Source organism: Pseudophryne corroboree, chromosome 4, assembly GCF_028390025.1.
Source record: "Pseudophryne corroboree isolate aPseCor3 chromosome 4, aPseCor3.hap2, whole genome shotgun sequence".
Classification (NCBI taxonomy): Eukaryota; Metazoa; Chordata; class Amphibia; order Anura; family Myobatrachidae; genus Pseudophryne; species Pseudophryne corroboree.
Genome location: NC_086447.1, coordinates 761866272 through 761891683, shown reverse-complemented (window position 1 = coordinate 761891683; position 25412 = coordinate 761866272). Strand labels below are relative to the sequence as shown.

The window sequence follows — 25412 nt, the reverse complement described above, 5'->3', positions numbered from 1 at the left end:
ACAATGCCATGATCATGATGTATATTACAATATACTTGTAATGTAAGGCAGTCCTGTCCACTCCCACCTACCATAAAAAATCCTACACAAGTCAATCATCATTATGTAGTAATAATATATATATATATATATATATATATATATATACTAAACACATCCAGCAGCGGCGGCACTCACGGGTCTTACTCACAAACAATTAAGTGCAAAAAGTGCTTTTAATTCATCACTTTGTGTCCGACGTTTCGGGGCCACAACGCCCCTTTTTCGAGGTGATACAACAACAACAACAAAAATTCACCTCGAAAAAGGGGCGTTGTGGCCCCGAAACGTCGGACACAAAGTGATGAATTAAAAGCACTTTTTGCACTTTATTGTTTGTGAGTAAGACCCGTGAGTGCCGCCGCTGCTGGATGTGTTTAGTACTGGATTGTTCCGGATGGCACCAGGGCAATAATCCATGGTAGGAGAGAGTGCCGATTCATTTCTGCTTGTATATATATATATATATATATATATATATATACCAATGAAAAAGAAATCCGCGGCACTCGGAGACTTAATGTTGCAAAACGTGTATTATAAAGTTTAACACTTCATGCCGACGTGAACCTTGACAAAGGGGCGTGCTAGCCCCGAAACGTCGGCATGAAGTGTTAAACTTTCTAATACACGTTTTGCAACATTAAGTCTCCGAGTGCCGCGGATTTCTTTTTCATTGGTATTTGCCCCATTGTACACTGGAGGCACCGGAGCCCTGAAGCATTTATTATAGCGGAGTGCCGGTCCATATCCCTATCTATCTATATATATATATATATATATATATATATATATATATATAGTTTGTATAAAGTACCTGCCTGCACTGTGATCTCTCTCCCCCCTTCCGCTCCACACTGTTACTGCGTGCTGGCAGTGTCAGCTGCTGTGCTGTTGCTGGGGCTGGGCAGCGGGCCCTCCAATGCACTGCAGACAGTAGGACTGTGGGAGTGCGGGGTGGGTTCGCGTGATGTCATAACATCACGTGGTGGTCGTGCAGTGCTCCTCTGGGAACACTTTGCAGAGGCACAGTAATGGAACCCAGTGCCAGTATTAGTGATATGAAAACTGGTCTGAGCCCCATTACTGAGCCTCTGCAAAACATTTAACTAAAAGCCAACCTTTGTGATCATGGATAGGCCGGATTTCGTGGGGCCTGGCCAAGGCGTGGACCTAGGTTACGTGGGAAATCAGCATGTTGGCAGTCCCTTTTTAAACAGTTATTGGATAGCTGGCCAGTTGCCAGTACAAAGTCGAGTCTACAAGACACCCTTCTGGTCAAGCAGTATATCCTGAAACTTTGTGTGATGTTCCTGCTAAGCATTACAGGCTCCAGCCCGGTTATACCTACACATTACTGTTTTCAGTCCAGTTATCCCGCTATGCATTACCGGTCCGAGCACAGTTACCTTCCTAAGTATTACCAGTTCCAGCCGGGGGATTCTTATGCACTACTGGTTCCAGACCAGTTATCCTGCTACATATTACTGGTCTCAGCCCATTTACTCCAATATGCATTACCAGTCCCAGCCCAGTACCTGATACACATTACCATACCCAGCCCAATTACTCCAATTAAGTATTACTGGTTTCAGGCAGGTTCCGTGGTGAAAGTTGCGGTGCAAAAATATGCTGTGGGCCCCCCTCCTCTGCTCTATGGGGAGAGGTAGTGGGTGATACCAGCAGAGGCCATGGGTGACAGCGGCGGAGGCCGCGGTGACAATGGTGGAGGACATGGATGACAGTGGTAGAGGTTGTGGGTGATGGAGAGACAGGTAGTGACTGAGAGAGGTAGTTGGGTGAATACAGAGGGAATTGTTGACATGGAGAGGCAGCAGGAGGTATGTGGTGACTGGGGTTGTCAGTGGGTGGCAGAGAGGTAGAGTGTGACAGGAAGAAGCACTGGGTGGCAGGGAGAGGCAGATAGGGCAGGCAGAGGGTGACAGGGAGAGGTAGAGGGGGGTAAGAGGTGACTGGGGAGTCAATGTGTCACGGCGAGATAGAGGATGACAGGTAGAGGGTGGTAGAGAGAGGCAGATGGGTGACAGCAAGAGGCAGAGTGTGACAGTGAGAGAGGCTGTGGGTGACAGCAAAAGAGGCAGTTGGTGACAGCAAGATAGGCTGTGGGTGACGGAGAGGCAGGTAGTGACAGGTAGAGGTTGTTGGGAGAGGTAGAGGGTAAAAGGAATAGGCAGTGGGTGACAAGAGGAAGGCAGTGGGTAACAGGGGGAAGGCAGAGGGTGACAATGAGATAGTGGGAGATGATGAGAGGTATGGGGTGACAGGGATAGGCAGAGCGCGACCAAGGAGAGGTAGTGGGTGACTGGGGATAGGCAGTGGGAGACTGGGGAGAGGCTGTGGGTGACAACGGCAGTGTTTTCCACAGAATTTGTTTGAAGCCAGATGGCATTATGAGTTTGGTGGGAAGGGAAGTGGGGTGGGGGTGTTAAAGCATGGGCTCTGGAGAAGGGGTGGACCTGATGTCTATGTTGGCATCGTGTCTCAGGGGCCCTGGGGGGCATTATGAAGTTGGCAGGAAGGAAAGTGGGGTAGGGGTGCTAAAGCATGGCCTCTGGAGGAGGGGTTGACTTGATGTTTGTGGTGGCATTGTGTCTCAGGGGCCCTGAGTTCCACCTTAACCTTCACAAATGTGATTGGGGTCTGAGGGAGGCAGCAGCCTCAGTCACACACTATGGGCGATATTCAATTCTTTTCACCCCCTTCCAGACCCGTTCTGTTTCTGCTGACGGGCGAGGTATAATCATTTCAGCTCGTTACTTCCAGGGTAGCGAGGGTGCCCAACTCTTTACGCAGCTAAACCTGATTACTATGGGTGCGATATGCGCGATAACGGGGATCACATTAGAAAGGAGATTGGGTGTGATATATCATTTCAATACCGCCCTATGTGTACTGCTGTGTGTGTGAGAGTTAGAACATGAACACAGCCTGCTTTGGCTGGGAACAGAGCTGGACTCCCTCCAGAGGTTGCATTGGCAAGTCATTTCCAGGATGATTTACTTACTTCTGGGGCCACTTCACATCTGTGTAGCTTGGCTAGTTCAGTTGCCTCTGAGATGGCCTTGCTCTACAGGCAGGGGCAGGGCCGCTATTGTCATCCCTCTGGAACCGCTTCCTTCTCAGCACTCATCACACTATATTACTCATGAGACAGAGAGGAGGAGCCAGGGAGAGATGACAGAGGAAGCCCTAATTGCCCCTCCTACTGACCTCCGTCTAGCATGCATTCCTTTTGTCCAGTCCTCTTAGAGCACGAGTGGCCCACGGAGCAGCGCAGCAGTGGATTGAGTGTGTTTGACTCTTTATAAAGCTGCCGGCTGCGGGCCCCTTAATAGCACCGATTGCACAACCGCTTGTTCCACCACTGGCCATGTTGTTGATATGCATTACCGGTCCCACCCAGGATATTCCAATATGCATTGCCCTGTCCCAACTGGGTTCCTGATACGCATCACCTGTTCCCACTAAGGTACCTAAATACTATATCCTATCTAATTGTTCTCACCTCACAATCTTCCAATCCAGTGCTTAGTACACGCCTCAGTACTAACTCCATGCAGGGTAACCTCATAAAGCCTCCCAGCGGTCTACACGGGTTGGTATCAGGATCCCAGCGCTTGAGATGCTGGCGGTCAGCATACCGACACTGGCATCCCGCTGCCAGGATCCCGACATCTATCAAGTATGCTCACCACATCCTCCTAACCCTCCCTCCCTGCAGCCTGACCCTAATCTTCTCCCACCCACACAACATAACCATACCCTACCCATAAACCTAACCTCCCTTCCTGCAGCATAACCCTAACCACACGCCACCCCACCAACCCACAGCCTAACCCTAATCTCCCCTGGTGGTGCCTAGACCTAACCCCCCCCCCCCCACTTCCTTCCCAAAGCCCACGTCTAAATGAAAACACTTTAATATGTAACAAACTCCATAGGTATTAAAGTATTTCTGGAATAGAGGATGTTTCAGCTATATTTTACAATTACAAAGTGAAATCTTTATGACAGTTTAATGGAGCTATATCAACCAATAAAAATGACAGGTTGATTGGCAGGCCAGCATATTTTTGAGATGGTAAACAAGATTTGTTTATTATTGTCTTGAATTTATATGAAAATGTTAATTGGCAAATGCAAGGACAATGAGGACAGACAGAAATGGATTTCTGGGTACAATGTGACAGGTACAGACAACTGATTTTATGGACTACAGTATATTAAGACTTAAAACAAAGTGATCAGTTATATCAGGCCATAACCAGTGTTAGACTGGGATATGAAGGACCTACTGAGGGAATGTAGTGGTAGGGATTCATACTTAAGATGTGTGGCCAGTCACTGCAGAGGTGTGGCCAGCCATCACAGAAGCTTAGAAAACTATTACAGAGGATTTAGCATGGTCTGGGTCCATTTAGAAATGTATATAGTAAAAACTGATACTGATAGTTCATGCAGTATAATGCAATAATAGGATTTTAATTACCTACCGGTAAATCCTTTTCACGTAGTCTGTAGAGGATGCTGGGGTCCACATTGGTACCATGGGGTATAGATGGGTCCACTAGGAGCCTCTGGCACTTTAAGAATTTGAGCATGTGGGCTGGCTCCTACCTCTATGCCCCTCCTACCAGACTCAGTCTAGAAACTGTGCTCGAGGAGATGAACAACTTCGAGAGAAGGATTTTACACAGATAGTGGCGAGATTCACACCAGCTCACACACAAGACAAGCCAAGCTAACAAGCTTGAAACATCAGCAACGGCATATACTGATACAACAGCTGATACTCATACAAGTAACAAAACAGTACTTAATCAAGAACTAAGCAGTACTGAACTAAGTAACCACTGCAGGATCACAAAGCGCTGGGCGGGCACCCAGCATCCTCTACGGACTACAAGAAAAGAATTTACCGGTAAGTATTTAAATCCTATTTTCTCTTACATCCTAGAGGATGCTGGGGTTCACATTAGTACCATGGGGATGCACCAAAGCTCCCAAAACGGGAGGGAGAGCGCGGAGGCTCCTGCAGAACTGATTGACCAAACTTCAGGTCCTCAGCGGCCAAGGTATCGAACTTGTAGAACTTGGCAAACGTGTTCAACCCCAACCAAGCAGCCGCTCTGCAAAGCTGTAAAGCCGAGACACCCCGGGCAGCCGCCCAGGAAGAACCCACCTTACGAGTAGAGTGGGCCTTAACAGACGTAGGACACGGCAATCCTGCCGTAGAACACACATGCTGGATAGAGAACCTGATCCAGCGAGAGATCGTCTGCATAGGAGCAGGACACCCAAGTTTCTTGGGATCATACAGGACAAACAGAGAGTCCGATTTTCTGTGACGAGTAGTCCTCTTCACATAGATTTTTAGAGCCCTTACAACATCAGAGGACTTTGATGAAATAGAGGAGCAAGTAGCAACTGGCACCATAATAGGTTGGTTGGTATGAAATGCCGACACAACCTTCGGAAGGAACTGATGACATGTCCTGAGCTCAGCTCTATCTTCATGGAAGATCAAGTAGGGGCTCTTACAAGACAAAGCCCCCAGCTCCGACACACGTCTAGCAGAAGCTAAGGTCAACAAAGTGACAGCCTTCCATGTGAGAAACTTGACCTCAACCTCCTGTAGAGGCTCGAACCAATCCAATTGGAGAAACTGCAACACCACGTTAAGATCCCATGACGCCGTAGGCCGCACAAAGGGAGGCTGGATGTGCAGAACCCCTTTCAAAAAGGTCTGAACCTCCGGGAGAGAAGCCAACTGTTTCTGGAAGAAAATGGATAGGGCCGAAATCTGGACCTTTACGGATCCCAACCTCAGGCCCATATCCACACCTGCTTGCAGGAAGAGAAGAAACCGTCCCAGTTAAACTCCACCGTAGGAAACTTCTTGGACTCACACCAAGATACATATTTTTTCCAAATACGATGGTAATGTTTAGACGTTACTCCTTTCCTAGCCTGTATCAGGGTAGGAGTAACCTTGTTTGGAACGCCCTTCCAAACTAATATCTGGCGTTCAACCTCCATGCCATCAAATGTAGCCACGGTAAGTCTTGATAAGCGAACGGCCCCTGCTGCAGCAGGTCCTCCCGAAGAGGAAGAGGCCTCAGCTTTTCTAGCAGTAGATCCAGAAGATCCGCATGCCAAGCCCTTCTTGGCCAGTCCGGAGCAATGAGGATCACCTGAACTCTCGTTCTCCTTATGAGTTTTAGAACCCTTGGAATGAGTGGAAGTGGAGGAAACACGTATACCGACTGGAACACCCACGAAGTCACTAGGGCGTCCACCGCCACGGCTTGCGGGTCCCTCGACCTGGAACAATACCGCTGAAGCTTCTTGTTGAGACAAGAGGCCATCATGTCTATTTGAGGTACACCCTAAAGATCTGTTACCTCCGTGAACACCTCCGGATGGAGTCCCCACTCTCCTGGATGGAGATCGTGTCTGCTGAGGAAGTCCGCTTCCCAGTTGTCTACTCCTGGAATGAAGATTGCTGACAACGCCAATGTGTGTTTTTCTGTCCAGAAGATGATTCTTGTTACCTCTGACATTGCAGCTCTGCTCTTCGTTCCGCCCTGTCGGTTTATGTAAGCCACTGTCGTTACATTGTCCGACTGCACTTGAATGGCTCGATCCCGCAGAAGATGGGCCAATTGGAGAAAACCGTTGTAGATGGCTCTCAGTTCCAGAATGTTTATTGGTAGGCCGGCTTCCAGACTTGACCATCTTCCTTGGAAGGTCTCCTCTGAGTGACTGCGTCCCAGCCCCATGGTTAGAAGGATCCAGTCCTGGATCTTGAACCTGCGGCCCTCCAGAAGGTGAGGGAATTTTAGCCACCAGAGGAGTGAAATCCTGGCCTTTGGCGACAGACGTATTCTCTGGTGCATGTGTAGATGAGATCCCGACCACTTGTCCAGGAGATCCAGTTGGAAGGGTCGAGCATGAAACCTCCCGTACTGCAGAGCCTCGTAAGAGGCCACCATCTTCCCCAGAAGGTGAATGAACTGATGAACCGACACCCGGGCTGGCTTCAGGATATCCTGGACCATTGTTTGTATCACCAACACTTTCTCCTCCGGAAGAAACACCCTCTGCACTTCCGTGTCAAGGATCATTCCCAGAAAGGACAACCTCCTGGTCAGCTCCAAATGTGATTTTGGACGATTCAGGATCCAACCGTGTTCCCTGAGCAGATGGGTCGTGAGAACAATGGACTGTAACAGATTCTCCTTGGACGATGCCTTTATCAGCAGATTGTCCAGATACGGAATTATGTTCACCCCCTGTCTGCGGAGGAGACCCATCATTTCCGCCATCACCTTGGTGAATACCCTTGGTGCTGTGGAGAGGCCGAATGGCAGGGCCTGGAACTGAAAATGACTGTCTAACAGTGAGAAACGCTTAATGCGGCAGCCAAATCGGAATGTGGAGGTACGCATCCTTGATATCCAGTGACACCAGTAATTCCCCCTCCATCAGACCTGATATCACCGCCCTCAGAGACTCCATTTTGAACTTGAACTCCCTCAGAAAGGGGTCTAGCAATTTTAAGTTAAAAATGGGCCTAACCTAACCATCCGGTTTCGGTACCATGAAAAGGTTCGAATAGTAACCTTTGTTTTGCAAATGGGGTGGAACTGGTACAATGACCTGTGACTCCACCAACTTCTGGATGGCTTCCTTTAGGACAGCCCTGTCTGCCAGCAAAGCTGGCAAGCCTGATTTGAAGAATCAGTGAGGAGGGAGATCTTGAAACTCCAGCCTGTACCCCTGGAACACAATATCTTGCACCCAGGGATCCAGGCCAGACGACACCCAGACGTGGCTGAAATGCCTGAGTCTCGCCCCCACCGGCCCCACCTCCAGGCCGCGCTGTCCACCGTCATGCAGAGGACTTTGGCGTACCTGAAGCAGGCTTCTGTTCCTGGGAACCCGCAGCAGCAGGTTTCTTGGATTTTGGCCGACCTCCTCTAAAGAAGGTGTTGGACGGCTTGGCCTTTCTTGTTTTAAGTAACGTGCCTGGCCACTTTACTATAGCTTTGAAAATCCATGCACAGGCAATAGCAGGACGTAGTATCGCCACCGAAGCCGTGTATATGGATTTGAGCGTAGTTTCAATTTTGCGATCAGCCAGTTCTTTTAACGCGGTAGATCTGGGGACAGGTAAAACCACCTTTTTTGAGAGTCTGGATACAGACTTATCAACTATGGGGGGGTTTTCCCATTTTTTCCTATCCTCCTCAGGGAAAGGGAAAGCAACCAGAACCTCTCTAGGGATCTGAAATTTTTTCTCCGGGTTTTCCCAGGCTTTCTCAAATATAGCATTTAATTCCTTAGACGCAGGGAAGGTTAGCTTTGTTATTGTCAGTGAAGTAAGCCTCCTCAACCTGCTCAGGCGTTGTATCAGCAATATTCAACACATCTCTAATGGCCTCTATCATCAACTGCACCCCATTTGCAAGAGATGCCGCCCCCCGCAGCACATCCCCATCACCGTCTGCCGTGTCAGAATCGGTATCCGTGTCATCTTGCATAATCTGGGCAAGAGCACTTTTTTGGGAGCGTACATCAGGGTGCCCTGAGGTAACAGAAACGGACCAAACTACCATAGAGTTCTGTAAAACCTGAGTTGCAGACTCATTTTGTGCAACTCTAGTAGATATCTGAGAAATCATACTTTTAAGAGAAGCTAACCACTCAGGCTCCCTTGCTGGGACCTGCGATAACACAGTGCAATCCTGATTACATGGAATGGGATCATCCTGAGAGGACATATCCTCTGCAGCATATAACACAGAGTCCCTGGACATAGCTGAATGGAGACCACAAACACCCCTCCCCCCCCCCCCCCCACACACACACACACACGGAAGGGCATACAGAGTTTCCCCCCCAAGAATGGCAAGAGAGACACAGAGATTGGAGCCAACTCACACACAGCGCCACAAGATAGGGAGTCCCCTAACCAGCGCTGACTGTGTACCTTAATAGGTTACACAGTATAGATATACAGCCTCCGCTGACTGTACCCACCAGTCGGTGTCTAAAACTCAATGAGAACTGCACTAGATTTAGTAAAGGCCAAATACATTCCATTTAATTATCTAAGTTAATACCACTGGGATGACTTAAGTGTTGATTAAAACTGCAGGGCCTCTGCACTGTGCTATGGAACCACTTGCACACCCCTCCCTACAGCTCTGGATAGTACCTACCAAAAGTGGTCCAAGGAAGTACAACCTATGATCTGGTGACAAGGTCATGAGTGCCCAAGCCTCACTGATGCATAAGGGGAGCAAGGCTAGCCCATCTGATCCAATACCACAGAAGAACTACTTAAGAACAAACTGCTGAAAACATTAAGGCTGCCTGTGATAGAAAGGTGTCAGCACACACAGTGCATTGCAGTTTGCTGTGTATGAGTCTGCGTAGCAGCAGATGGTTCATAGTGCCCATGTTGACCACTGTCCACCACCGAAAGCGCCTACAATGGGCTAGTGACCCTCAGAACTGGACCATAGAGCAGGAGGAGGTGGACTGATCTGATGAATCACGTTTACTTCACATCATATGGATGGCCAGTTACTGTACCTTGTTTACCTGGGGATGAGATGGCACCAGGATGTACTATGGGAAGAATGCAAGCCATCAGATTTAGTGTGATACTTTGGGCAATGTTCTACTATGAAACCTAGGTCCTGGCATTTATGTGGATTTTACTTTGACACATACATGTATTAACTATGCAAACATTGTTGCAGACAAAGTGCACCTCTTCATGGCAATGGTATTCTCTGTTTTGAGTAACATAACTAAGAGTTCGGGGTCTTGGAATCAAAATTCCCCAGAGCTTAAGCATATCAGGCACCTGTGGGATATGCTGGAAAATCAAGTCCGAACCACAGAGGTCTCACCTTGCATTATAGAATTGAAAGGATTTGCCAGTCTAGCTACTAATCTGATTTCAACAGAAAAAAGGAGGTTCTAGTGGAGATAACAGGCTGGGGAGAGGGAAGTACTCTACACACATTAGTTAGCTTTTCATTTGAACCACTTACTGTACTCTGATATCTACAGTTTACTGAGAGAGAATTATCTGTTTGTTTACAAATGACAAGCTAAGGTATTTGACAATGTATGTTCCTTTTAGTGATGAGCGGGTTCGGTTCCTCGGAAACCGAACCCCCCCGAACTTCACCCACTTTACACGGGTCCGAGGCATACTCGTATTCTCCCGTATGGCTCGGTTTACCCGAGCGTGCCCGAACGTCATCATCCCGCTGTCGGATTCTCGCGAGATTCGGATTCTATATAAGCAGCCGCGCGTCGCCGCCATTTTCACTCGTGCATTGGAAATGTTAGGGAGAGGACGTGGCTGGCGTCCTCTCCGTTATTGTTGAACTTGATTGTGCATTATTGCTTAATTGTGGGGAGGACTGGGGAGCAGCTGTATAATATAGGAGGAGTACAGTGCAGAGTTTTGCTGATCAGTGACCACCAGTTTTATCCGTTCTCTGCCTGAAAAAAACGCTCCATATCTGTGCTCAGTGTGCTGCATATATCTATGCTCACACTGCTTAATTGTGGGGACTGGGGAGCAGCTGTATTATATAGCAGGAGTACAGTGCAGAGTTTTGCTGACAGTGATCACCAGTATACTTGTCTGCCTGAAAAACACTCCATATCTGTGCTCAGTGTGCTGCTTTATTGTGGGGACTGGGGACCACCAGTATAATTAATATTATATAGGAGGAGAACAGTGCAGAGTTTTGCTGACCAGTGACCACCAGTATATAATATAATATATAGCATTACGGTACAGTAGGCCACTGCTGTACCTACCTCTGTGTCATCATTAAGTATACTATCCATCTACATTCTATACCTGTGGTGCATTTTAGTTTTGCAGTTTGCTGACACAGTGACCACCAGTATAAATAGCAGTACGGTACCGAAGGCCACTGCTGTACCTACCTCTGTGTCGTCATTAAGTATACTATCCATCTACATTCTATACCTGTGGTGCATTTTAGTTTTGCAGTTTGCTGACACAGTGACCACCAGTATATATAGCAGTACGGTACGGAAGGCCACTGCTGTACCTACCTCTGTGTCGTCATTAAGTATACTATCCATCTACATTCTATACCTGTGGTGCATTTTAGTTTTGCAGTTTGCTGACACAGTGACCACCAGTATATATAGCAGTACGGTACGGAAGGCAACTGCTGTACCTACCTCTGTGTAGTCATTAAGTATACTATCCATCTACATTCAATACCTGTGGTGCATTTTAGTTTTGCAGTTTGCTGACACAGTGACCACCAGTATACTATATATAGCAGTACGGTACGGAAGGCCACTGCTGTACCTACCTCTGTGTCGTCATTAAGTATACTATCCATCTACATTCTATACCTGTGGTGCATTTTAGTTTTGCAGTTTGCTGACACAGTGACCACCAGTATACTATATATAGCAGTACGGTACGGAAGGCCACTGCTGTACCTACCTTTGTGTCGTCATTAAGTATACTATCCATCTACATTCTATACCTGTGGTGCATTTTAGTTTTGCAGTTTGCTGACACAGTGACCACCAGTATATATAGCAGTACGGTACGGAAGGCCACTGCTGTACCTACCTCTGTGTCGTCATTAAGTATACTATCCATCTACATTCTATACCTGTGGTGCATTTTAGTTTTGCAGTTTGCTGACACAGTGACCACCAGTATATATAGCAGTACGGTACGGAAGGCAACTGCTGTACCTACCTCTGTGTAGTCATTAAGTATACTATCCATCTACATTCAATACCTGTGGTGCATTTTAGTTTTGCAGTTTGCTGACACAGTGACCACCAGTATACTATATATAGCAGTACGGTACGGAAGGCCACTGCTGTACCTACCTCTGTGTCGTCATTAAGTATACTATCCATCTACATTCTATACCTGTGGTGCATTTTAGTTTTGCAGTTTGCTGACACAGTGATCACCAGTATATATAGCAGTACGGTACAGAAGGCCACTGCTCTACCTACCTCTGTGTCGTCAAGTATACTAGCTTAGTCACACAGCGACCTTGGTGCGCCTCTTTTTTTCTTTGCATCATGTGCTGTTTGGGGACAATTTTTTTGAAGTGCCATCCTGCCTGACACTGCAGTGCCACTCCTAGATGGGCCAGGTGTTTGTGTCGGCCACTTGTGTCGCTTAGCTTAGTCACACAGCGACCTTGGTGCGCCTCTTTTTTTCTTTGCATCATGTGCTGTTTGGGGACTATTTTTTTGAAGTGTCATCCTGCCTGACACTGTAGTGCCACTCCTAGATGGGCCAGGTGTTTGTGTCGGCCACTTGTGTCGCTTAGTTTAGCCATCCAGCGACCTCGGTGCAAATTTTAGGACTAAAAATAATATTGTGAAGTATGAGGTGTTCAGAATAGACTGGAAATGAGTGGAAATTATGGTTATTAATGCTATGGGATCAAAATGACCCCCAAATTCTATGATTTAAGCTGTTTTTTAGGGTTTTTTTAAAAAAACACCCGAATCCAAAACACACCCGAATCCGACAAAATATTTTCGGTGAGGTTTTGCCAAAACGCGTCCGAATCCAAAACACGGCCGCGGAACCGAATCCAAAACCAAAACACAAAACCCGAAAAATGTCCGGTGCACATCACTAGTCCTTTTAGAACCTACAGGTAACTATTTATATACCTCCCTTTTAACGACTGAAAAATAATAGTGATGATTAGCATACTGTAGTATAAATAAAAATACCTGCTGCACACTTGAGCAAGCAGAGGCAAATATAGGAATGTGGATGGGACCAATTATAACAAATGCTCCCTATTTGGCAATTGGCTGCATTGTAGTTTTCAAACTTATCTAAAGATATTGCTGACGAGGTAACTAAAACAAATAGAAATAGTATTTCACTAAACATTTGTAAATTAATAGTTACTCACATATAATACAGCAACTGCTACCTAGACAATATTACTAACACATCTTACAAACCTATTTACAACCCAGACACCAGAAACTGATAGACAAGTGGTTTAAGTGTGCGCTTACTTGTTAATAACACAAATATTAGTGGAGCAGCAGGCGTGATTTACCCATTTTCTTAAAACATGACATAAATAAGCATAGACATGAAATAAAATTAAAACCCAGGATCAACAGGATAATGCTGAAAGAATTTTAATTTCTGGAAGTAGCTCAAGAATCTGTTTATTTACATAGGAGGTTGTAGAGATTTCAGAATGTTGTTGCAGCGAGTGGACAATGTGATCCTTACTAAGCCACAAATCATCTTTGGAAGGAAAACACATACCATTTATTAACATTGCTTATGAACTTTGCCTAAGCTTACAACATTTTAATTTTCAGATAAGTTTAATTGCTAAGAACTCAGAGGGTCATTCCGAGTTGTTTGCTCGTTGCCGATTTTTGCTATGCTGCGATTTGTTACTAATTGCGCATGCGCAAGGAACGCAGGGCGCATGCGCTTAGTTATTTAACTAAAAACTTAGCAGTTTTGCTGTGGATTCTGCGGCGCTTTTGAGTCGCACTGCTGATCGGTGAATGATTGACAGGAAAGGGGCGTTTCTAGGTGGTAACTGAGCGTTTTCCGGGAGTGTGCTAAAAAACGCAGGCATGTCAGGGAAAATCGTAGGAGTGTCTGGAGAAACGGGGGAGTGGCTGGCCGAACGCAGGGCGTGTTTGTGACGTCAAACCAGGAACTAAACAGACTGAGCTGATCGCAATCTGTGAGTAGGTCTGGAGCTACTCAGAAACTGCTAAGAATTATTTATTAGCAGTTCTGCTACTCTTTCGTTCGCTATTCTGCTAAGATACACTCCCAGAGGGCGGCGGCCTAGCGTGTGCAATGCTGCTAAAAGCAGCTAGCGGGCGAACAACTCGGAATGAGGGCCTCAATACGTACTTAAAGGGTATGTCCACCTCTGAGAGGCCAGAAGTTATGAACTAGGAGTTAGGAATTAGGGGTCGTTCTTCTTCCTCTATATTGCAGCATGACAGTGTATTCCATTGGATAGTAATCTGCTAGTTTGGAAATACATTGCTTACATCTGACTGAGTGCAAACAATAACCATTTCTTAATATTTTTTACCCACCATCTACCTCTAATTCATGAGTTATGTGACTTAGACAATTTATCTCTCTCCACTTTATCTCGCTCCATGGCTTAGTACAAAGACCCCATATGCCTCATATAAGCACACTGACAAACTTTGCATATGTTCTACCTTTTAAACAACACAGGTGACAATTGCAGTAAGACTGGTCCTCACCACTTTCCTGAATCCAACCAAATGATCATTTCCATGGCCCAGTGTGGCTAATGGAAGGTTTTGTGCAAACAAAACAGAGAGGGGCATCTCAGTTACGTGACATCCATAAATAAATTGTGTAAAACAATGTAGAAACAGTAGTTCAGCAGGTTATGCACAGTGGTAATGGGTGAGCTGTAATGCTCGGTCAGCCCTCTCACCCACAGCAGAGTGGATGCCTCATCTGGCAGATGCGACAGACCATGACTGCTTAATACAGACAGTGCAGGATGCTAATCAGCATCATCGTGCCACTACCCACATTTTTGGGATAATGGGGGATATTTACTCAGCAGCGATAAGAGCGGAAAAGTAAGCCAGTGCCCAGGGCAACCAATCAGCACTGAAGTAACATCTAAAATTTGCATACTATAAAATTATACAGGGCTGCTGATTGGTTGATTGGCTCACTTCTCCACTCTTATCACTGCTTAGTAAATGTCCCCCTATGTTTCTTGGGTGTTAGTTCCAAGTATCTGCTATTAGTTATGTAAAATAATATTTACTCCTGAACTTCACTCCCATCAGTCTAAGCTAAGGATTGAGTGTGTGCTGTATTTACAGTACCTCCGTAGGACTGTATACAAAAGTCTGTGAGTCCGGGGCGAGATTGGCCGCAAGGGGGGGTGAGTTGCTGTGCTTTTGCAAGTATTTATTGCAGGTGCAACTCAATACCTTTGCACCTAGGATCAACCCCTAAGACCTGTGTCATCTTGTAATAGAGATCAGCTTATTTTGGAAAAATCTCCTCCCTGAAACATTTGTAGTAAGAATACTTAATGAGTCTAATAAACTTGTCTAAATGATGACGTAAAATCTTTCTTGCTTTTGACACACGTACTAAAGCTGTAGTCTATGGCACGTCATTGTTATCTCAAATGATCTACATTTAACAGAAGTCAGATACTTATATTCTTACCGGCACTTATGCTTATTTTGCAATATTGCATAACTCCTTCTAATTGCATTCCATGTTCACAAGACTGAACACACCATTATAATTTTCTTCTAGAAAAGAGGAATGCAGAAATTATGAATGGGTCATCTGTAGAGAAGGGCCTTTTTAGTTTATAAATGTCTATCTATCTATCTATCTATCTATCTATCTATCTATCTATATATAAGCGAAAATCCGTCCTTCTGTCTTTCTATACAACGCCACAGTTTACAAGCGAGGATCGTGAAATTTTACATTTGAGCGTATTAAAACACGGTGGAGGCAACTAAAACAATTGGAAATCCCTAGCACCCCTAGGGGGGCAGACAGCACCACAGAGTATATCAGGAGACAGCATAACTCTGGAATTGCTGGAGTAATGTACTCAAAAATTGGTACACATATGCCTTACAATCTGGAAACAAACACCGTGGGAGGGAAGACACCTCTAACACCCCTAGGGGTGAGGCAGCAGCACTGAGTATTTCAGCAGACAACATAACTCTGGAATGCCTGCAGCAATTTACAACAAACTTGGTACACATATGACTTTCACTCTGGAAACAAACACTGTGGGGGTCAGACACCCTGGGCACCCCTAGGGGTGGGACAGCAGCACAGAGTATGTCAGCAGACAGCATAACTGTGGAAGTCCTGGAGCAATTTACACCAAACTTGGTACACATCTGACTTACAATCTGGAAACAAACTCTGTGGGGTTTAGACACCCCTAGCGGTGGGACAGCAGCACAGAGTATTTCAGGAGACAGCATAATTCCCGAATGCCTGGACCAATTTACAACAAACTTGGTACAGATATGACTTACAAGCTGAGAACAAACACTGTGGGGGTAAGACACCCCTAGCTCCCCTAAAGGTGAGGCAGCAGCACAGAGTTTTTCAGCAGACAGCATAACTCTGGAATTCCTGGAGCAATTTACACCAAACTTGCTACACATATGACTTACACTCTGGGAACAACCCTGTGGGGTAACACACCACTAGCACCCCTACTAGTGGGCCAGCAGCACACACTATCTGAGGACATGCATGATATATCAGTGATGACAAGGCTGCATATGACAGGGCCAGTGACATGATGTGAGGAGGGGAATGCAGGTAGAACAAACCCACACACTCAGAGTTATTTAGTGGAAGTAGCACGGTCCCCCAGCAGCACAGAGTATATCAGGAGATACGTAATGTGCTGCGCTATATAAGAAACTGTAAAAAAAATCTATAATTTCACACTGGCACTGACATGATGTGAGGAGGGGAATGGAGGCAGCAGGAAACCACAGACTGAGAGTTGTATAGTGGGAAGAGCAGGGTCCCATGGGGGACCAAAAAGGGGTGCAGCCACTACACAAAGTGCATCAGGGAAGCAAGATATGCCTATATACTAGATCTCCAACCAACGTAATTAACGAACAACTATCATTCTAATTTACTATCTTCATCCCGTAGTAAAGCATGGGTATTCAGCTATCTACAATGTTATTTATACTGTGTGTTTAATATTTAAATTTACTTTTGTAAACAGACATTCTTAAAATCCTGGGCAATGCCGGGTACTCCAGCTTGTATATATATACACTGCTCAAAAAAATAAAGGGAACACTAAAATAACACATCCTAGATCTGAATGAATGAAATATTTTTATTAAATACTTTGTTCTTTACATAGTTGAATGTGCTGACAACAAAATCACACAAAAATTATCAATGGAAATCAAATTTATTTAACCCATGGAGGTCTGGATTTGGAGTCACCCTCAAAATTAAAGTGGAAAAACACACTACAGGCTGATCCAACTATGATGTAATGTCCTTAAAACAAGTCAGAATGAGGCTCAGTAGTGTGTGTGGCCTCCACGTGCCTGTATGACCTCCCTACAACCCACACAAGTGGCTCAGGTAGTGCAGCTCATCCAGGATGGCACATCAATGTGAGCTGTGGCAAGAAGGTTTGCTGTGTCTGTCAGCGTAGTGTCCAGAGCACGGAGGCACTACCAAGAGCCAGGCCAGTACATCAGGAGACGTGGAGGAGGCCGTAGGAGGGCAACAACCCAGCAGCAGGACCGCTACCTCCGCCTTTGTGCAAGGAGGAACAGGAGTAGCACTGCCAGAGCCCTGCAAAATGACCTCCAGCAAGCCACAAATGTGCATGTGTCTACTCAAATGATCAGAAACAGACTCCATGAGGGTGGTATGAGGGTACGACGTCCACAGGTGGGGGTTGTGCTTACAGCCCAACACCGTGCAGGACGTTTGGCATTTGCCAGAGAACACCAAGATTGGCAAATTTGCCACTGGCGCCCTGTGTTCTTCACAGATGAAAGCAGGTTCTCACTGAGCACGTGACAGATGTGACAGAGTCTGGAGACGCCAAGGAGAACGTTCTGCTGCCTGCAACATCCTCCAGCATGACCGGTTTGGCAGTGGGTCAGTAATGGTGTGGGGTGGCATTTCTTAGGGGGGCCGCACAGCCCTCCATGTGCTCGCCAGAGGTAGCCTGACTGCCATTAGGTACCGAGATGAGACCCTCAGACCCCTTGTGAGACCATATACTGGTGCGGTTGGCCCTGGGTTCCTCCTAATGCAAGACAATGCTAGACCTCATGTGGCTGAAGTGTGTCAGCAGTTCCTGCAAGACGAAGGCATTGATGCTATGGACTGGCCCGCCCGTTTCCCAGACCTGAATCCAATTGAGCACATCTGGGACATCATGTCTCGCTCCATCCACCAACGCCACATTGCACCACAGACTGTCCAGGAGTTGGCGGATGCTTTAGTCCAGGTCTGGGAGGAGATCCCTCAGGAGACCATTCGCCACCTCATCAGGAGCATGTCCAGGCATTGTAGGGAGGTTATACAGGCATGTGGAGGCCACACACACTACTGAGCCTCATTTTGACTTGTTTTAAGGACATTACATCAAAGTTGGATCAGCCTGTAGTGTGTTTTTCCACTTTAATTTTGAGGGTGACTCCAAATCCAGACCTCCATGGGTTAATAAATTTGATTTCCATTGATAATTTTTGTGTGATTTTGTTGTCAGAACATTCAACTATGTAAAGAACAAAGTATTTAATAAGAATATTTCATTCATTCAGATCTAGGATGTGTTATTTTAGTGTTCCCTTTATTTTTGTGAGCAGTGTATAGATATATGTATATATATATATATATATATATATATATATATATATTAGAATGGTGCGGCGGACACTTTTCGAGTTGCTTGTTTTGGTTTTGGATCTGGATCCCCACTCATGTTTTTGATCTGGATCGGTTTTGCCAAAGCCACCCTTTCAGGTTTTGATTTTGATTTTGGAACTGGATAATTTTTGGGGAAGAAAAACAGCTAAAATCGCAGAATTTGGGGGTAATTTTGATCCTACGGTATTATTAGACTCAATAACATTCTTTCCACTCATTTCCAGTCTATTCTGAACACTGAACACCTCACAATTTTGTTTTTATGCCAGAAGGCTGCACCTGCAATCTACAGCCACAACAGACTGGATATGCCTAATCCCATCTGATCTTGGAAGATAAACAGTATTGGGCCTAGTTGGTACTTGGATGGGAGACTACTTGGGAATACAAGGTGCTGTAGGTACCAAGGGTTACCAGACATCGATCTTGTCATTACTTAAAGGGAGAATATATGTAAAAAAGTATATATGACTCAAATGGAATAATGTCAATATAAACCACTGTACGAATTAAGAACATAGACGACTTCTAACAGATGGATTTCACTGTGTATTTTTCTGAATAAAAAAATTGTTTTTTAATGGAATCCTTGTATAATGGTGACTGGCTAATGTGTAGTTAAGTCCGAAATGTACCAAAATCACTCATAGCTTCCTTTTGGAATTTCTTTTTGATCTATGTTTACACGATTGTACCCCATCTAACAGGGGATAACTCCCAAAGGTGTAGCTGTTTCATTTTGTTAGTGCGAAATAGGGTCTTAAAATTCATAGTTTTTATATATATATATATATATATATATATATTAGAATTGTCCGGCGGACACTTTTCAGGTTTTGTATTTTAGTTTTGGATCTGGATTGGTTTTGCCAAAACCACCATTTCAGGTTTTGGTTTTGGATCTGGATGATTTTTTAAGAAACCATAAAAACAGCTAAAATCACAGAATTTGGGGGTAATATTGATCCTACGGTATTATTAACCTCAATAACATTCATTTCCACTAATTTCCAGTCTATTCTGAACACCTCACACCTCACAATATTGTTTTTATGCCAGAAGATTGCACCGATGTAGCTGGATGACTAAGCTAAGCGACACAAGTGGGCGACACAAACACCTGGCCCATCTAGGAGTGGCACTGCAGTGTCAGACATTATTACCAGTTATTTATATAGTGCACACATATTCCACAACGCTTTACAGAGAATATTTGGCCATTCACATCAGTCCCTGCCCCAGTGGAGCTTACAATCTATATTCCCTATCTCATATACACACAGTCACATTCACGCTACGGTTAGTTTTCTTGGGAACCAATTAACCTACCAGTATATTATTGGATTGTGGAGGAAACCGGAGTACCCGGAGGAAACCCACTCAAGTACGGGGAGAATATACAAACTCCACAAGTTAGGGCCATGGTGGAAATCGAACCCATGACCTCAGTGCTGTGAGGCTGTAATGCTAACCATTACACCATCCGTACTGTCCTGACATGATGGTAGTTTAAAAAAATAGGCGCCAAAGAGCACATAATGCAGAGAAAAAAAAAGAGGTGCAACGAGGTAGTTGGATGACTAAGCTAAGCGACACAAGTGGGCGGCACAAACACCTGGCCCATCTAGGAGTGGCACTGCAGTGTCAGCCAGGATGGCAGTTTTAAAAACTAAGCCCCAAAGCACAAAGCTCGCCAAGTTCTCCGAATCATAGCTAGCTACAAACATACCACCTCCATAATTGATGACTTTTCACCTTATTAGAAGAGGCAAGAGGAAGAAGACAGTGTCAAAAAGGTAATTAAAAAAATAGAGAGGAATATGCAATCAGGAACAACACACAGGCTTTCACCTCCACTCCTATATTGGTGTGGAACAGAAATGACTTCAACCAAGCAAATATATAATTATTAATTACCACATTACTGGACTAACTGAAAAACTAAGGGCCAAAGCCTCCAAAATTGTGCCCTCTTCTCAATTAAGATAATCTCGGATTTAATGTTGGGATGCAAATAAACTGGTGTATACCACGGGATCAAGATTGGATATTTTCCCCTCCACGGAGTCTTGAGACTTCTTTTGTGAAAATCTCGTGGGTTTCTTTTTTTCCATTTTTTTATTGCATTTTTATTTACATATTTTGTGTCAGATGCTTTCTTTTTGTTTTTCACAGCTCCCAGTTACATGCATGTGAGCATACCTGTGTGTCCCAGTTACACGCATGTGAGCATACCTGTGTGTCCCAGTTACACACATGTGAGCATACTGTGTGTCTTGTTTATTGTATTTATATTTTATTTTTAAATAAAGCAGCCCCTTAGATGTTTTAGCAGCCCCTCCTGAGCCCCCACAGCAACCCCGGATGGGGAAAGTTGAGTTCGGGTGGGTTCGGTACAGTACTAAGCACGACTATGCAGTAATTTTTTTTTGTTATTGAGCCCCTGCCATAGTGGAGCTTACTGCTCTTCAGTCCTAACTCATTTCATACTATAAGTAGGACAGTGGGAGGAAGCAATGCTAACCTCTGTGCCCACAGCATGCCTCAGCCTGGCAAGCCAGACATCTTCCTGGCCTTAAGCCACCATGAGACTCTATACTGGGCCTTATTCAGCAACTGTTTGTGCCTCGCAGGAACTCTTGGCCCATCTAGTGCTGCAGTGCAATGGAAAGCTGGTGCAATGCAAGATCACTGAAACTCTGTTCTTCTAACACTGCAAGGTCTTGCGATAACCCTACGCAGCCCTTAGGAAAAGAAGATCACTGTACAAAAAATTTGCATCTTCTAAATAAATAATACCAAAATGTGGAACATCAATAATAAATCAAAATTAAGGTTGACTAATTGGAGCCATTCATTTGAATGAGTCCCTAACATTAAATTATTGAAAAGAACCTCTCTGTAATGCTTCGGCAGAAAATATTACTTTTACACTTTTACCTCTCCAGCAGTTGCACTGGATTATGATTCAGTCTCCTCTGAGTCACACTGACTTTGGCCACAAATGTGATCTCTCCCCACTTTATTTAAAAACACTTCGGCAATTTCCATTTCCACCTTTGCGGCTAGTTTTCACAAATCTGTTTGTGATGTTGAAGTTTGTTTCATATCTACTCTAAGCTTTCATTTAAACCTAGGATCAAGTACAGCAGCTCCCCTGGAATTATACGGCAGCACCCCTGGAGAATAACAAAGCACAGCAAATGGCAGTGGGGCAGCACCACTGGACTGATAGGACAGAGGGGCAGCACCACATGTAGGGCAACACCCCTGGAATGATGTGGCAAAGAAAAGACGTGCAAGATGGAATTGTCCTTGGGCCCTCCCATTCACCCTTATGTTGCATAAACAGGACATGCACACTTCAACAAACCAATCATTTCAGTGACAGGGTCTGCTACACAACTGTGGCTGAAATGATTGGTTTGTTTGGGCCCCCACCAAAAAAGAAGCAATCAATCTCTCCTTGCACAAACTGGCTCTTCAGAGGCAAGATGTCGACCTCATCCTCCGATTCCTCACCCCTTTCACTGTGTACATCCTCCTCCTCACAGAGTATTACTTCGTCCCCACTGGAATCCACCATCACAGGTTCCTGTGTACTCTCTGGAGGCAATTGCTGGTAAAGGTCTTCCCGGAGGAATGATTGGTTTGTTTGGGCCCCCACCAAAAAAGAAGCAATCAATCTCTCCTTGCACAAACTGGCTCTACAGTGGCAAGATGTTGTCCTCATCCTCAGATTCCCCCCCCCCCCCCTGCCTCCCTTCAGTGTTTACATCCTCATCCTCACAGAGAAGTAATATTCAAACAAGCCACATCATTTTGGTGTCAGTGGACTGCTTGCGCTATTACCCAAAATTCTGAACTTGAAAATGACTTATGATGAATGCACTGCAGTTGACGTATAAGTGAGGATGTTCCTAGGTGGTTAACATCCTTACCCCTACTTATTATGGATTGACAAAGGCAATAATAAGAATTTACTTACCGATAATTCTATTTCTCGGAGTCCGTAGTGGATGCTGGGGTTCCTGAAAGGACCATGGGGAATAGCGGCTCCGCAGGAGACAGGGCACAAAAAGTAAAGCTTTAGGATCAGGTGGTGTGCACTGGCTCCTCCCCCTATGACCCTCCTCCAAGCCTCAGTTAGGATACTGTGCCCGGACGAGCGTACACAATTAGGAAGGATTTATGAATCCCGGGTAAGACTCATACCAGCCACACCAATCACACTGTACAACCTGTGATCTGAACCCAGTTAACAGTATGATAACAGCGGAGCCTCTGAAAAGATGGCTCACAACAAATAATAACCCGATTTTTGTAACTATGTACAAGTAATGCAGATAATCCGCACTTGGGATGGGCGCCCAGCATCCACTACGGACTCCGAGAAATAGAATTATCGGTAAGTAAATTCTTATTTTCTCTATCGTCCTAGTGGATGCTGGGGTTCCTGAAAGGACCATGGGGATTATACCAAAGCTCCCAAACGGGCGGGAGAGTGCGGATGACTCTGCAGCACCGAATGAGAGAACTCCAGGTCCTCCTTAGCCAGGGTATCAAATTTGTAGGATTTTACAAACGTGTTTGCCCCTGACTAAATAGCCGCTCGGCAAAGTTGTAAAGCCGAGACCCCTCGGGCAGCCGCCCAAGATGAGCCCACCTTCCTTGTGGAATGGGCATTTACATATTTTGGCTGTGGCAGGCCTGCCACAGAATGTGCAAGCTGAATTGTATTACACATCCAACTAGCAAAAGTCTGCTTAGAAGCAAGAGCACCCAGTTTGTTGGGTGCATACAGGATAACAGCAAGTCAGTTTTCCTGACTCCAGCCGTCCTGGAACCTATATTTTCAGGGCCCTGACCACATCTAGCAACTTGGAGTCCTCCAAGTCCCTAGTAGGTGCAAGACACCACAATAAGCTGGTTCAGGTGAAACACTGACACCACCTTAGGGAGAGAACTGGGGACGAGTCCGCAGCTCTGCCCTGTCCGAATGGACAAACAGATATGGGCTTTTTTTTTTTTTTTTTTTTGAGAAAAAAACCCACCAATTTTACACTCGCCTGGTCCAGGCCAGGTCCAAGAGCATGTTCACTTTTCATGTGAGATGCTTCAAATCCACAGATTTGACTGGTTTTAAACCAATGTGTTTTGAGGAATCCCAGAACTACGTTGAGATCCCACAGTGCCACTGGAGGCACAAAAGGGGGTTGTATATGCAATACTCCCTTGACAAACTTCTGGACTTCAGGAACTGAAGCCAATTCTTTCTGGAAGAAAAATCGACAGGGCCGAAATTTGAACCTTAATGGACCCCAATTTGAGGCCCATAGACACTCCTGTTTGCAGGAAATGCAGGAATCGACCGAGTTGAAATTTCTTCGTGGGGCCTTCCTGGCCTCACACCACGCAACATATTTTCGCCACATGTGGTGATAATGTTGTGCGGTCACCTCCTTTCTGGCTTTGACCAGGGTAGGAATGACCTCTTCCTGAATGCCTTTTCCCTTAGGATCCGGCGTTCCACCGCCATGCCGTCAAACGCAGCCGCGGTAAGTCTTGGAACAGACATGGTACTTGCTGAAACAAGTCCCTTCTTAGCGGCAGAGGCCATAAGTCCTCTGTGAGCATCTCTTGAAGTTGCGGGTACCAAGTCCTTCTTGGCCAATCCGGAGCCATGAGTATAGTTCTTACTCCTCTACGTCTTATAATTCTCAGTACCTTAGGTATGAAAAGCAGAGGATGGAACACATACACCGACTGGTACACCCACGGTGTTACCAGAACGTCCACAGCTATTGCCTGAGGGTCTCTTAACCTGGCGCAATACCTGTCCCGTTTTTTGTTCAGACGGGACGCCATCATGTCCACCTTTGGTAATTCCCAACGGTTTACAATCATGTGGAAAACTTCCCCATGAAGTTCCCACTCTGCCGGGTGGAGGTCGTGCCTACTGAGGAAGTCTGCTTCCCAGTTTCCATTCCCGGAATGAAACACTGCTGACAGTGCTATCACATGATTTTCCGCCCAGCGAAAAGTCCTTGCAGTTTTTGCCACTGCCCTCCTGCTTCTTGTGCCGCCCTGTCTATTTACGTGGGCGACTGCCGTGATGTTTTATCCCACTGGATCAATACCGGCTGACCTTGAAGCAGAGGTCTTGCTAAGCTTAGAGCATTGTAAATTGCCCTTAGCTCCAGTATATTTATGTGGAGAAAAATCTCCAGACTTGATCACACTCCCTGGAAATTTTTTCCTTGTGTGACTGCTCCCCAGCCTCTCGGGCTGGCCTCCGTGGTCACCAACATCCAAAACTGAATGCCGAATCTGCGGCCCTCTAGAAGATGAGCACTCTGTAACCACCACAGGAGAGACACCCTTGTCCTTGGATATAGGGTTATCCGCTGATGCATCTGAAGATGCGATCCGGACCATTTGTCCAGCAGATCCCACTGAAAAGTTCTTGCATGAAATCTGCCGACTGGAATTGCTTCGAAGGAAGTCACCATTTTTTTACCATGGCCCTTGTGCAATGATGCACTGATTTTAGGAGGTTCCTGACTAGCTCGGATAACTCCCTGGCTTTCTCTTCCGGGAGAAACACCTTTTTCTGGACTGTGTCCAGAATCATCCCTAAGCACAGGAGACTTGTTGTCGGGATCAGCTGCGATTTTGGAATATTTAGAATCCACCCCTGCTGTTGTAACAGTATCCGAGATAGTGCTACTCCGACCTCCAACTGTTCCCTGGACTTTGCCCTTATCAGGAGATCGTCCAAGTAAGGGATAATTAAGACGCCTTTTCTTCGAAGAAGAAC

The 25412-nt window shown here is 45.6% G+C and overlaps 1 protein-coding gene and 1 pseudogene across 1 annotated transcript in view; both read left to right on the top strand.

Annotated features, from left to right (window-relative positions):
• EFEMP1 (EGF containing fibulin extracellular matrix protein 1) overlaps positions 1–25412 on the top strand; it is a 193193-nt gene that overhangs the window by 82125 nt on the left and 85656 nt on the right. The window lies entirely within an intron of this gene.
• Positions 18877–18995, top strand: LOC134912059 (5S ribosomal RNA; annotated as a pseudogene).